Consider the following 14,236-nt stretch of genomic DNA (forward strand, 5'->3'; position numbering starts at 1 on the left):
CATGTACACACTACTCATGCATTCATCTAATTACATAGAGAGTACCATTGTAGTAAACCTATCACCCATCCAGTACCTATGCAGTAATTTAATTACTGAGGTAATAGTCTTGCACTGATAAAATCACCCCAGCAGTACACTTACTTTCATCCAATCTCTAAAGCTTTAACAATAGACTAATGCAGTCACTCAGACACCAGCCATGCACGTATCTAATTAGCCAGGCACCACTGATGCACCTGTTCAATTATCCAGGCACTACCCATGTAGATATCTAAACATCCAGGCACTACCTATTCACTCAACCAAAAACAAATAGGAAGCATCTAATCTTTGAAACACTATTCATGCACTCATCCAATAGGCTAGGTGCTTTGCATGGACTTAAACAATCATGTCCGCACTATCCATGCACTCTATAAATCACCTATATACTATGTATGCACTGTTGCAATCATCTAAGCACTAGAGTTGCGTTCATTTAATCATCCCACCAGCATGTATTGAATTATTGAAGCATTAGTCGCACACTTCACTAATCATTCAGGCTCTACACATGCTCTTATCCAAACATCCAGATACTAGTGGTATACTCATGCAAACACACAGGCAGTAGGTATGCAGGTATGGAATGACCCATGGAGTTATGACATAGTCAGAGAATCATCTAAGCACTACTTGTATCCTCAGGGAATCACATAGGCACTACCTATTCACTCATTCAATCATCCAGGGAGTATTGATGTATTCAACCACAAACCCATGGATTTACAAGTTTTACTGAGGAATATGTAGTCTTTTAGAACCATGTGGAGAATTATATATGCAACTTGTCACACACTCTTTGCAAGTACTCGGAAGAATTAGTAAGCTATATGGTTGGATATAGATCAATGTGCAGATTTTTACATGTAGTGCTTCCCAAAATTTAAATCTGATACATTTAAGTAAAAAAGTACTTAGATACTAAATACACCAGTAACACAGTGGTAGAGAGGCACAGAAAGTGCTCTTATGGTTTGTTTTTGAATTCACAGTGTTGCGACACTGTATGTACTTCTACACTTGGGTAATGTGGTGCAGAGCCGCAAGCCATTTGGCTGCGCCGTGCTGCATTACTTTCAAAGCACAGGGATGCGCCATATTTACAACAATATGATGGATCCCTGTGCTCTCCGCTGTGCTGGCATACAACTGGCAGTCATGCTGCAATGGAGGTAGGGGTGGGCGGAATTTGCGGAATTAACCTCCGCAAATTATCGCGAGAATGCAGAAAATCTCCGCAAACATGCCGGAAATATCGCGAAGATGCGGAAGTTTTTTTGCCGCCTGTTCGCGGTATTTTTTGCGTGTTCGCGGGTCGCCAACTTACCCATGCGGTCGCTCACGGGCGCGGCCATCTTGTTTTCACTTGTCCCGCCCTCTGGCGTTGTTTACTTCCTGTTCCGGGTCGCGCAATGCATGTTCGCGGTCGATATTTCCTGTTCGCGATCGCTTTTACTTGATCGCGTTGCTTTTTGCTTGCTCAGGGAGAAAATATCGCGCGAACTTGCGCACGTGGTCGCAACGGGCGCGGCCATCTTGTTTTCCACTCTATTGCATGGTTCTGGGGCCTGATTTTCAATCCTCCCTAAATCTTTTCAATCCTTTGTTTATAGCCACTTTTTTTGGATCTTTATTACTTATTATTTCTCTAACTATTTTCCTGCCTCTATATTTTTGGTTTTTGTGTACTTTTTTTTTGTTTTTTAGCTACTTTTTCTCTTTGTATTGCCCGCTATTTATTTCCTTTACTCCTTTATTTATTTTACCTTTTCTTTCCCGCCCCGTCCCCAGAACCATGTCCAAGGGCAGGGCTGTTCGCCGGCGCAGCCAGAGCCGCGACCGCCTTCCTTGCGGAAGGCGGCGCCCACAAGGGGTGCATGCACGGGCCTTATTTGGGGAGGCGGAGTTGGCTGCACTAATTTTCTTTGTGCAGCGCCACCTCCCCTCAACCCTGGCAGCAGGTGGCAGGCCTGGGTCCGGGTACGGCCTCCGGGAGCGTCGGCAGCGGTGGGGGAAGGTGCGCCGGGCAGTGTCGCGCATCTCTGGGGTCCGGCGCACCCAGGCACAGCTGACGCACCGGTGGTCTGACATCCTGGATCGTGAGCAGGACCTGCTGGACCTGCTAGGAGTGGAGGTCCCGGGGCTTGGTGAGTACCTATTTAATTATTACAACTTTGTGTCTGTTCTTCTGCTCTATGTTATATATTGCGAATATCTTTTTTTCCTTCCAACCAGCTAGAATGTTGCTGCTTGCAATACATTCCAGGTTAATAACGTTTAAAAGTCTTCTGTGATTATGACACAGGTGCTCTTCTGCGCTACTACTAATCTTACTTGTTTGCAGCTTTCCGTTTGCGCTTGCTTAGCGTGATTCTTTACGAGTTTATTTTAGAGAAATTAAGTTACGTAATGCTACAGTGACTCACGTCCACTCCTTACTTTGTCCTGTCACTAATAGATAGGGGCGGATTGATACATAGGTTTAGGTACTTTGTATGAGCTTCTAATTGGTTAGTGGTATGCGTGATGCCCCCCTCACTCAGTTACGTGACGTGCTGCTAGTACGCCAGTCTTTAGAACCTTTCTAGTTTGTTCAATGAGTGGAGGTAGGCTTTGCAGTTACTTAGCAGTAGCAGATCAGCATCAATCAAACCAAAATTTGGTGTATACAAAAAATGTAGTCATGTTCATGTGTCCTCCATGATTGGATCATACACATTGTTGAGGAATACAGTCGAAATGCATACTTAATGTACAATTGGCATGCCTGGAATAGGTGGGCTAGGTTGGGTGGTACGTTGTACTAATTCTTAGGCTTACTTGTAACTTAGTTTTCTGGAATCAGAATGGAAGAATGGATTACTGTTGATAAATAGTAACTTAAGTAGTCGAACTGCGAATCCCCCGATATTACATGTTGACCAGATGAGATCGGTCAATGTAGTTATTGCAATTGTTTACATAAGTGTTTTTTGACCGTTGTTGAAAAATATTGTATTTGCTTAAGTTGATACCATCCATCAATGTTTGTCTCTTTCTTATATCTTTCCTGTTCATCAGCACCCAGGGGCAGACGGGCAGGGACTGGGCAGTCGGCGGGACAGGAACACCACGAGGAGGACACCGCTGAGGGCTCCTCTGCTGGCCCCAGTAAGTCTTCTTGTTTTTAATAATATTTCTTATTCCATAACTTTTACTGCCCCATTTCTCCCGAACTATAGTGTGTTTCCAAATGCTATTCTTTTACCACCAATTATCCTTCGATCTGTACGGTTTCAAAAAGCTTATCTCTGCCTCCGCTATGATGACTGAGTACCACTAAATACTATCAGTCTGTCTGTCTGTACTGTAGTAGCTAGTCTTGCCCAGTTGGCCAGTGCCACTCTTTGTGAAAGGTTGTAATATAAAACTCATATTCACCAGTAGCTCATACAATCCGTTGGGTTGTTGTCTTGTACTACTTTTTACTCTTGTTGATGTTTAGGCTTTGAAAATTCACAGCAACAGCCCTACCAGATTTCTTAATATTTTGATATGATACCCTATAGGACATACAACTGTTGTAGGGATCTTGCACATACATTTGCACCAGAAAATAGGATGTTGGTGATGGTAGGTTGGACCTTCCTTGCACACCTCAATCAGAAATTCCGCACCCACCACAATTCCACTGCTTGACTATAGTACTGTCTTGTCATACCTATTAGGTCTCGGAACCCTCCCCCCAAGATAACCAAGAAGTAGACAACCCAGAACATTAACACACGCAACCTCTGTCGTGGAAGCTATTCACATGCACACCCTTACTTTAATTTGCTCAATCGTGTAAGTTAGTCCACTCCACACCAAATACCACAAAGTCTATGTAAGTTTCAAATTTTTATTTCGATTTGAGAAGGTCTGTACACTGTTTTCTTAGCAGCACCAACCGGCAAATCAATAACATTAAAACAATATACATTGTTACACTTATACAGTTGGGAATTAAATCATGATAACTGAAGTGGTGGAAGGCAGCACCACCATCCCATAGCAATTTAGTTTATATACATTTATAAATGAAGATGTGAGTGAAGGGACCCCTCACCTCAGAAGAACCTAGTACTGGTAGTTGGTGCATCGTTCAGAAGCTCTGGTTCGTAGAAGCGAATCTTGCGTCTGTAATGCGAAAAAAGAAATGGTGTGCGTTAGTATATTGCAACTTGCAAGCATTTCTCAGCCGTGCCAAAAAGTGTAGCATCTATGGATAAGCAATATGGACTAACAGTAACAGTAGTACACCAGTTCTTCCTAAAAAAGTGGCTTGTTAATGTTTGTTGACCGCCTGTACGCAGCGCGTAGACTAGACAGTAGCAGTGTGAGGCAGGTCATGTGGGCTCAAAGGTGTCTTAAGAAGCTGCAAGGTAAAGGTAACGTCACATGTGCATGGCTAGGGCTAATCAAGCAAATGCTACAATGATCATATAACTTAGTGTCTACTCTACTACTACCTGATTTGTACTAGTGATTTATGTTAGTATTAACTCATTTTTCAACCTTGCTACTGATCAATAGGGGGAGGTGTATATGTTGCCTAATAAATGTGTAATGTTTTCTAGGCGCACTACCGACCACCATTGCTGGGGCCAGCGAAGGCGACGCAGAGGGCGAGGATGCGGCAGTTGCAGATAGCAACGGAGGGGGAGTGGCAGCACCAGTGGCAGGCGGTGGTAAGTTAGATTCATAATCTTTAACTATTGTTTAACTTGACAGCACACTCACTGCAAAGGTGTACTGTATGTATATGTATACTGTAAAGTTGTGAATTAGGGCCCCATTAGGATGGTGGGCGTATTGCCCCCGCCGGGCTGGCTGGAATTCACTGCCGTCACAGCAGGGGCAAACCTCCCGCCATCCCTGTAGAAAATATTCAGACATGTCTAGGCGGAAAAGGGTTTAATATGGCGGTGGTGTCTCTCTCACCACACCGGCAGCCATATAATCTGCATTTTGGAATGCCTTTGCGTGGCGGCATTACCGTCCGCCACGGAAAGGCATGCACACATTGCAGAGTATGCTTGGGGGCCCCCATGGAGGGTACCTACCGATGCTATGGTACCCCCCCGACTTTCAAAGCAAAACGTGACAGGCTCCGTGCGAGGCCCGTCATGTTGTGCTTGGAAAAGCAGCACAACATTTTAGCATTGCTTTCAGCAAAGCCAACCAGAATTTAAATTTAAAATAACAGGGTGCGCCCGCCACTGTGCCGGGCGCATCATCCTAATTAATTGTCCCCACGGGACCCCCACCATTTTTTAGCAGTCGGATGGCGGGCGCTATCCGATGTCGTAAGTAAGTATGAGTTCTTGGGGACGTTTGAAGAGTGAACTAGAAGACTAGAATTCCCTGTAATTGGTATAGGACTAGGAGCCAGAGTATTGAGTAACCAATGGCCTCATCTATCTGATTTCAACTCCGCTTTGAAAGTTTTATGGAGAAGAGCACCTGGTGCACTGTTCAACTAAAAAGTGTAAGACAGGTGGAAGGAAGAAGGACGGGCGACATTTAAAATGTTATGTACTACTGTGCTTTATTTTATAGTGCTACTCTACCATGCCACTATGTGTGTAAATAATTACCTTGTCCTACTGTTTTATTAAGACTATATTTTACAATTGTCTTGCTTTTTCTTTTTGATACACAGCTACTCCAAAAATCAACCGGAAGGAGTTGGCCGCCAAGGCACGGCGCCGGAAGCTGGAGGCAATCCAGCATGAATACCGGCGGCTGGTGGTCCTAGCCGAGGAGGAGGAGGAGACTGCAGCAGCAATTCAAGCCTCCTCCAGTGCCCCGGGCCCCAGCCACCGCCCTCCAGCGGTACGGCGCCACCGTCTGGCGGCTGCCCGCCGCCACCGTGCCATCTCCGGTGCCCCCCCCCCCACTGTGGCTGCAACTGCCGCGGCCTTAGACGCCGCGTCGCCCATTTAGAGGACCAGATTCGTGTCCTCCTCCAGTCCCGCCCCACCAGTTAGTCCCTGTCACTGCCCCTTTTTTAATTCCTGTTCGTTCTTGACTCGTTTGGGCGTTCTCTATTTCTATGGACAGTCGTTGGGGTTAGGGAGGTGGGTGGGTTAGCTTTTGTGGGTTTAGTTTATTTGTTAGGGTCAATTAAATATATTTTTCTATGTTACATGCAATGTTGTTAATGTTTTGTAGGTGGGGTAACTGTTTTACATCACACTGTTTCTTTGCTGGTGCATGGCCGCCCATAGCGTGTGTTTGATTTCAATAATTTGCTGACTGTATAAGACACAAACAGATAGATGCGACACACCTCACTCATTGACTGGTCCTACTATGCATTCTTTGGAGTGGTGTTTGAAACTGACATCATTGACAACATGTCCATTATTGATTCTGCCTCCCCCAAACTTCTCTCTTACCGGTGCTTGATGTTTATGTCCAACTGTGGCACAGCACTGGCTGCATGGTGAAGATGGTTTCCTTTTTCATACATGCCATGATTGGGGTGGTGGTGGTAGTATAGTAGTAGTAGTATACACTGGCAGGGTGGCAGCATTTCCAAAAAAAGAAAAGGAGATAGTCAATCGCCTTTGAGAGACTGTTAGAGGAGTAGTTGAATGAAGTACATCACAGAATTTACCGAGCAACAATTATATGCTCAAATATTTGCCAAAAAAACTGAATGCTGCTTATTATGAGGATAGCCTACTAGACAGAGTTACAAACTATAGTTTTGTCGACTTGGCTATGCCTACAGTCTAACAGTTAGTGCTGTATATGAGGAATGACAACAAACAAATCCAATCAATGCCGGCAATTCATGCTGAGGTATATGTTCCTTTGTTAAATAAAATAACCTGTGAAATATCCTACTCATGGGTGGGCAAGCAGAAGAAGTTCATCGCTCTGCATTGAAATTGAAGTAGTGTTGCTTTCACCACATCCGCCCCAGCAAGTGTGTGATTAAGTATTGGTGTACATTTAATTTAGTTACACCTCGACAATAAGTCACACAGCCCGGGGGAAGAGGGTTAGGGTCCGTTGATTGGATGGGAAGGGGGATTTTGGGAAAGGTTTGACATAGAAAAACAGTATGCATACATAGACAAACAAACGACAATCATTGAAGACTACCATACCATATCCATTCCATATGTTAAGGTATAAAAAAGGAAATGCATGCATGATGAGACCCGGATTACATACACTTCTATTTCTTGTTCTGTTCCGGCCTTAATACTTTAACAGATAGCAAATAGAAATTTAAAATATTGGTAGTGAAGAATCGTAAACACAGAGCAAACGTAATGATGATTGATAACAACAACTCCAAGAACACACTGTTGTAAAGAATGTATACAAGATATTAATCAAATTATTTAAAAGAAGTGAAAAGTGGATACTGTTACTGTCTTATCCTGGTCAAAAATGTGGACTGGTTTTTTGCATCTCGGCATTCCTCTTGCTCCTCTCGTCCATCAATCTTGGGTGTGTCGCCTCACCACTCGCCACTGCCCGGCTGGAATAAAAAGGTGATTGATTGGTAAGGTAATTAATATGCATTGTAATGTTTTACAAAGTTTTGGACAAGGCCCGGCCTGTAATTTTAGATTGAAAACCAAAGGGGATATTCAGAAAGAAAGTGAAAACAAATGCACAAGTGATGGTGTAGTGCAACAAGAACACTTTCCGAGGTGGCATGTATGCATATGCATCATCTCTACTGTAGTCTGTTTCCAGCATAGACCTTCAACAGTAACAGGAGAGATCAGGCCCACAGTGCTTACCATTAGCACATCCTACGTTAACACTTTAGAGTCCTTTTTTTTTTTCTCTCAAAGAGTTGGACAAACGCAAAGCACATTATCCATTCCAGACATAGCATTTTACAGTTAAAGTTAGTAAAATCAATGCACTGCAGTCATCCCACCGCTACACTCTATTCAACTTCTACACAGACATTTGGGTGTGCTGTGGTTGTGGTTCACGTGTTTACCTTTAGGCTTTTCCGTTTTATGCCACTCATGAAACATCCTCCTGACTTCATCATCAGCTCTGATACTTCTACTGACTGAAGATCGGCCTGCAGTACAAGTGTAATTTTTATAACACAACAAGAGTAGAAATATAAATATTACTGACTTGAGTCATTCTTTATTGTGTACAGAAAGATAGATTAACACTAGTACACTTTGACATCACTTTGTGCACAACAAACAACGCAAACACAAAGACCAATAGCTCAGAGTCAGGTGTCCAATGCATGCCATTAATTATCATCATTTATTACCTGTTACTTCTCATCTTAAGTTAACGGGCCGTCTCTTTCGCCATCATCATGACGGACGGTGCTGTTAAGTCACAGTCATTTGCATTGCGCAGATTGAGTGAGTCCCCTTCCTGTATTGAATTAAAAGCAATGTATCACCAAGATGCTGGAGAAGTACACATTTCTTGTTTGCCAGAAGAGGAAAATTAGTAATTACTAGTGTGTTCTGTAGAAAGTTGATTAGTGGCAGTGCACAGTTACATCAATTCATGCGCAACACCACAAAATCTACATCATTCAGTCTGCTATTCTGCGGCCAATGCATGGCATCAATCATTACCTGTTGCATCTCATCTCGTTAACGCTGCAGGCCGTCTCTTTCGCCATCATCATGATGGACGGTGCTGTTAAGTCACAGTCATTTGCATTGCGCAGATTGAGTGAGTCCCCTTCCTGTATTGAATTAAAAGCAATGTATCACCAAGATGCAGGAGAGAAGTACACATTTCTTGTTTGCCAGAAGGGGAAAATTAGTAATTACTAGTGTGTTCTGTAGAAAGTTGATTAGTGGCAGTGCACAATTACATCAATTCATGCGCAACACACCACAAAATCTACATCATTCAGTCTGCTATTCTGCGGCCAATGCATGGCATCAATCATTACCTGTTGCATCTCATCTCGTTAACGCTGCAGGCCGTCTCTTTCGCCATCATCATGACGGACGGTGCTGTTAAGTCACAGTCATTTGCATTGCGCAGATTGAGTGAGTCCCCTTCCTGTATTGAATTAAAAGCAATGTATCACCAAGATGCAGGAGAAGTACACATTTCTTGTTTGCCAGAAGAGGAAAATTAGTAATTACTAGTGTGTTCTGTAGAAAGTTGATTAGTGGCAGTGCACAATTACATCAATTCATGCGCAACACCACAAAATCTACATCATTCAGTCTGCTATTCTGCGGCCAATGCATGGCATCAATCATTACCTGTTGCATCTCATCTCGTTAACGCTGCAGGCCGTCTCTTTCGCCATCATCATGATGGACGGTGCTGTTAAGTCACAGTCATTTGCATTGCGCAGATTGAGTGAGTCCCCTTCCTGTATTGAATTAAAAGCAATGTATCACCAAGATGCAGGAGAGAAGTACACATTTCTTGTTTGCCAGAAGGGGAAAATTAGTAATTACTAGTGTGTTCTGTAGAAAGTTGATTAGTGGCAGTGCACAATTACATCAATTCATGCGCAACACACCACAAAATCTACATCATTCAGTCTGCTATTCTGCGGCCAATGCATGGCATCAATCATTACCTGTTGCATCTCATCTCGTTAACGCTGCAGGCCGTCTCTTTCGCCATCATCATGATGGACGGTGCTGTTAAGTCACAGTCATTTGCATTGCGCAGATGTAGTGAGTCCTCTTCCTGTATTGAATTAAAAGCAATGTATCACCAAGATGCAGGAGAAGTACACATTTCTTGTTTGCCAGAAGAGGAAAATTAGTGTGTTCTGTAGAATGTTGATTAGTGGCAGTGCACAATTACATCAATTCATTCATGCGCAACACACACAACAAAATCTACATCACTCAGTCTGCTTTTCTGCGGACAATGCATGGCATCAATCATTACCTGTTGCATCTTATTTTCAGTTAATGGCCAGTCTCTCTCGGCTCTGAAGGAGGATAGCTATAGAAGTCATCAGATTCATGGTCCACTTGTTTTGGAAGGACGAGGAAAGTTTGAATTTGTTGTTACCATCATCCAATCATCATTCATGAGGGAAATGGAATTGACCAGGAGATGCAGTATGATCGAGCGGAGGAGCTGGATTCTGAGGACTGTAGTGTCAAATGGCAGACACCTGAAACTTGTATCTTAAATTAGAAGATTAGAAGACGGTGATAATGCATTGGTTGCGATTCACAAGTTTATAACCGGAACAACAGACACAAACAAAGGGGGAAAAAAGGGAGGAAGACAGTAAGTGCGAGCCTAATTGTCAGGGAAGTATAGCTCGTCCTCAAACTCTGGGGGATCTTCCAGTAGTAGGTAATCATCTGACACAATACTTCCGTCACCTGAGCCGCTGTCCTCATCTTCCTCTGTTGATTCATGCATTGTGTAATTCGGTGGTATGAAGTGCTGATTCATTTTGATCATTGTTAACCTCTCCACGTTTTTGGGAGATAGACTCGTCCTTCTCAAGGTTACAATGGAACCTGCAGCACTGAAAACACGTTCGGAAGAGACACTTGCGACAGGGCAAGCCAGATAGCTTATCGCCAGCCTGCTGAGCTGTGGCCATTCAGACCTTTTCCTATGCCAATACTGCACTGGGTTTTGATCAACGTACACCTCTGTTGGGTCGTCCAGATAGGCCTGGACCATCCGCTCAATGTTCAGGGTTGCTGCTGGTAAGCTTTTGTGCTGTTTTTTCTGTGCATCAGCACTGTGCTTAAGGCCCATCTTTACATACCAATCTGATAATGATTGTACTCGGCAGAATGATCCAGTTATTGTTTTTGTAGTCGATGGTGATGGTGAGTGTTGCGATTGTGAGCCAACCGCACTGCCCTCAGCCGACGAAGTTGCACTTGATTCTGCATGGCCTGCTTCAGTATCAGTACTTGTTGTGGGTTGATGTGGCGGGCTTTTAATTAGCAGCCCTTCGTTTTCAAACTTGATGGCTGCTTCAGCTATACAACTTTTGTAGCGGGCAACATCAGTGTCGGAAAAAGAACGGAATAGTCCTAATTTTGCACGTGGATCCAGAATTGTGGCACAAATGTAATGTTCTTGTGACAAAATTTTATTTTGTATCCTTACATTTTCTGATAAGCGCCTGGATAAGCTCTCCACCAAGTCATGGGCTTGCCTTCTGTCCTCTACACCTTTGTAGGATTCAGACACATTATTCAGCTCATGCTCTAGCATTTGCAACAATGGGATAGCTTGGCCCATTGTACAGTCCTCCTTGCTGACTTCACGTGTGAAGACCTCAAAAGGAGACAGCATCTCAGTGAGGCATTGAATTAGGGTCCATTGCTACCAGACATAATCATTGAGTGACCTGTGCTGTTCGTACAGACGATCAAGCATGTAATACGTTGAGTTCCAACGTGTTGCCACCTCCTGGATGAGTGCCTTGACTGGCACCCTACGCTCACGTTGGAGGATCCTCAGCTGCTTCCGAGCTTTAAAAGAATGGCTGAAATGAGTGCATATTCTTCGGCAGATGGACAGTAAATTGCTTACTATGGGTTCTTTTTTCAGAAAGTCTTGCACTATAATGTTTATGCAGTGTGCCAAACACGGAACCCTGAAATAGGAACCAAGTTCCATGGCCTTCAGTACATTACTGCCATTGTCTGTGGCAACAAAACCAATACCAAGCCCTCTGGGCTGCAGCCATTCCAAAACCTTGGTGCGAAACTCTTCTAAAATGTTTTCAGCCGTATGAGATTTCTCCATGGCGAACATGGCTACAGTTGCATGTTTCCGAGTACCTTCAAAAATCGCAGCTGTGTCAACAACACCTCGTGCAGATAGTTGATCTTTAACCCCCACAAAAGAGATCCAGTGTGCAGTGATACACATGTAATCTGTGGCTTGGCAACTGGTCCACATGTCTGTTGTCAGGTGGATATTGTGCACAGCACTCTTCTGCAAAGCTTGTCCAACCAATTCCAGCACATCATGATGTAGTGCCGGAACAGCAATTCTTGCGAAATAGGACCGGCTTGGAACTTTCCATTTCGGGCAGATGGCAGACACAAATTCAAGGAAACCCACCCCTTCCACAAATGAAAAAGGAAGAAGGTCCAGCGCTAACATTTTAGCCAGCTTCGCATTGTACAATCGTGCCGTTGGGTGGTTGCGTTGTAACTGCCCCTCCAACCTAAACATGCTGTCAATGGTAGGCTGGCTTACTTTCCTTAGTGGTGCCATTAACCCACTAAGGCTCAACGACACAGATTGTCTCATTGAGGTACTCGCCGGTCGCCTTGGTGTCTCACCCACACTCTGAGTATGGCTCTTACTGCGGTGCCACTCTGATGTTACTGAGGAGGATGTGGGCGTTACCACTGCAGTGACTGCACTACTGGAGACAAGGCTAGAAATGCCTCCCTGTTCTTCACCTGCCACCACAATAATATCGCTCCCTGATTCCTGACCAACTTCAAAGGGTTTAGTTTTCCTACTTTCTTTTAACTTAAGTAGGTGATCCTCCCACACAATAGTGTGGTGTATTCTGAGATGACTTGCTTGTCCTCCGGTACCATAGTTTGTACCAAGCTTACCACGCCGAACACCTTGCCGACAAATTGCGCATATAGCAACGTTCTCCTCCTTGGCGCTAACAGAAAAGAAGTCCCAAACTGGGGAGGAGAACTTTCTGGCACTGCTGGATGTGCCACTTTCAACACCAGATGAACTTGAGGGGGTGTTTGAAAATATGTGACCCTGTCCACCTACACTGTGACTTTTACTACCACTTCCTACTGAGGTGGTTGAGCTGGATGTAGGTCCCTGCCGGGCCTTGGAAAATATGGCAGCTGGAGGTAGTGGTGGTGTAACCTGTGTTGGTGAGATCCGTGCTACATCCCGCTCAGTAGCAGCCTTTCTGGATAGGGTTAGAATGTCGGTCTCCAATCCCTTTGGGGCGGGAGTAATGTGCGTGATGACTGGCTCGTCTTCATCAACATCATCACCCCCCTCTTCTACATCTACCTCCATAACTCTAAGTTTTTCTGGGACCTTCCTTTTCAGAAGCAATGTCTTGTGGCGTACTTCACTCTCAGACCGAGCTGGTGGGACCCAAGTGTCATCACGATCATCAGAAGCGGGGCTTGAAGAAGAAGATGATGGACTAAGCCTCCTTTTCCTTGCTGGTGGTCTGGAAGACAATAGATGTTCTGAAACAGTGGTTTGACTTCGCTCCGCTTTGTCTGCAGGAAGCTCGATTTCCTGAAATGCCCCTACGTCAGGAGCAACAACTACTATGGTGGGCTGTTGTGCCGGCTGCTGCTGTTCTGGTTACGGCGGCTGCTGCTGCTGTTCTGGTTGCGGCGGCTGCTGCTGCTGTTCTGGTTGCGGCGGCTGCTGCTGCTGTTCTGGTTGCGGCAGCTGCTGTTCTGGTTGCGGCAGCTGCTGTTCTGGTTGCGGCGGCTGCTGTTCTGGTTGCGGCGGCTGCTGCTGCTGTTCTGGTTGCGGCGGCTGCTGCTGCTGTTCTGGTTGCGGCGGCTGCTGCTGCTGTTCTGGTTGCGGCGGCTGCTGCTGCTGTTCTGGTTGCGGCGGCTGCTGCTGCTGTTCTGGTTGCGGCGGCTGCTGCTGTTCTTGTTGCGGCGGCTGCTGCTGCTGTTCTTGTTGCGGCGGCTGCACACTGATCTGCTGAGTTTGCGCCTGCGTTGAACTTGATTGTGTACTACTTTGCGGTAATGACATTTCTTCAACATCGCTGCCCGTTAGTAGACTGGCTACCTCTGCGACAGTAAAGCCCTTGGGCCTAGGTTGGTGGGGTTGCTGGACCGCTGTGCTGCTCCCAGCTTGGTTCCCGGACAACGCTTTGGTGCCAAAAAAAACCTTGGCCGGCACACCACCAGTCGTGGTTAATGGCACTTCCTTTTTCTGTTCCTTCTTCTCACCAGCAACTTTCTTGGTACTGGACCTGGTACCTTTCTTTGGGGCCATCTTATTCCGACGTCTGGCAGGAGGCAGATGCACAACAAGTTCTGGTCACACGTGGGCGTGATGCGCAGCAGGACTTCTGTCTGGCTGGCAGTACAACGGGTAGCCAGGTGATGCCGATGACACCTCCTACTCTGTCTTTTGTGCACCTAAAAGCAAAGAAGACAGGAGAAGAACATCAGTGAAATGTTGCATTTGTTTTTGTGGTTCAGTTACTTAGTACTGT

The 14,236-nt window shown here is 45.1% G+C and overlaps 1 long non-coding RNA gene across 1 annotated transcript; it reads left to right on the forward strand.

The window, feature by feature from the left end:
• The first annotated feature begins 3,101 nt into the window (after positions 1–3,101).
• On the forward strand, positions 3,102–6,114 carry LOC146832734 (uncharacterized). Its single transcript, XR_014961328.1, has 3 exons — positions 3,102–3,195; positions 4,644–4,754; positions 5,729–6,114. It is a non-coding gene; the product is annotated as an uncharacterized LOC146832734 (long non-coding RNA).
• Positions 6,115–14,236: the final 8,122 nt, after the last annotated feature.

This window comes from Triturus cristatus, chromosome 5_1 (genome assembly GCF_964204655.1).
Source record: "Triturus cristatus chromosome 5_1, aTriCri1.1, whole genome shotgun sequence".
NCBI classification, from domain to species: Eukaryota; Metazoa; Chordata; class Amphibia; order Caudata; family Salamandridae; genus Triturus; species Triturus cristatus.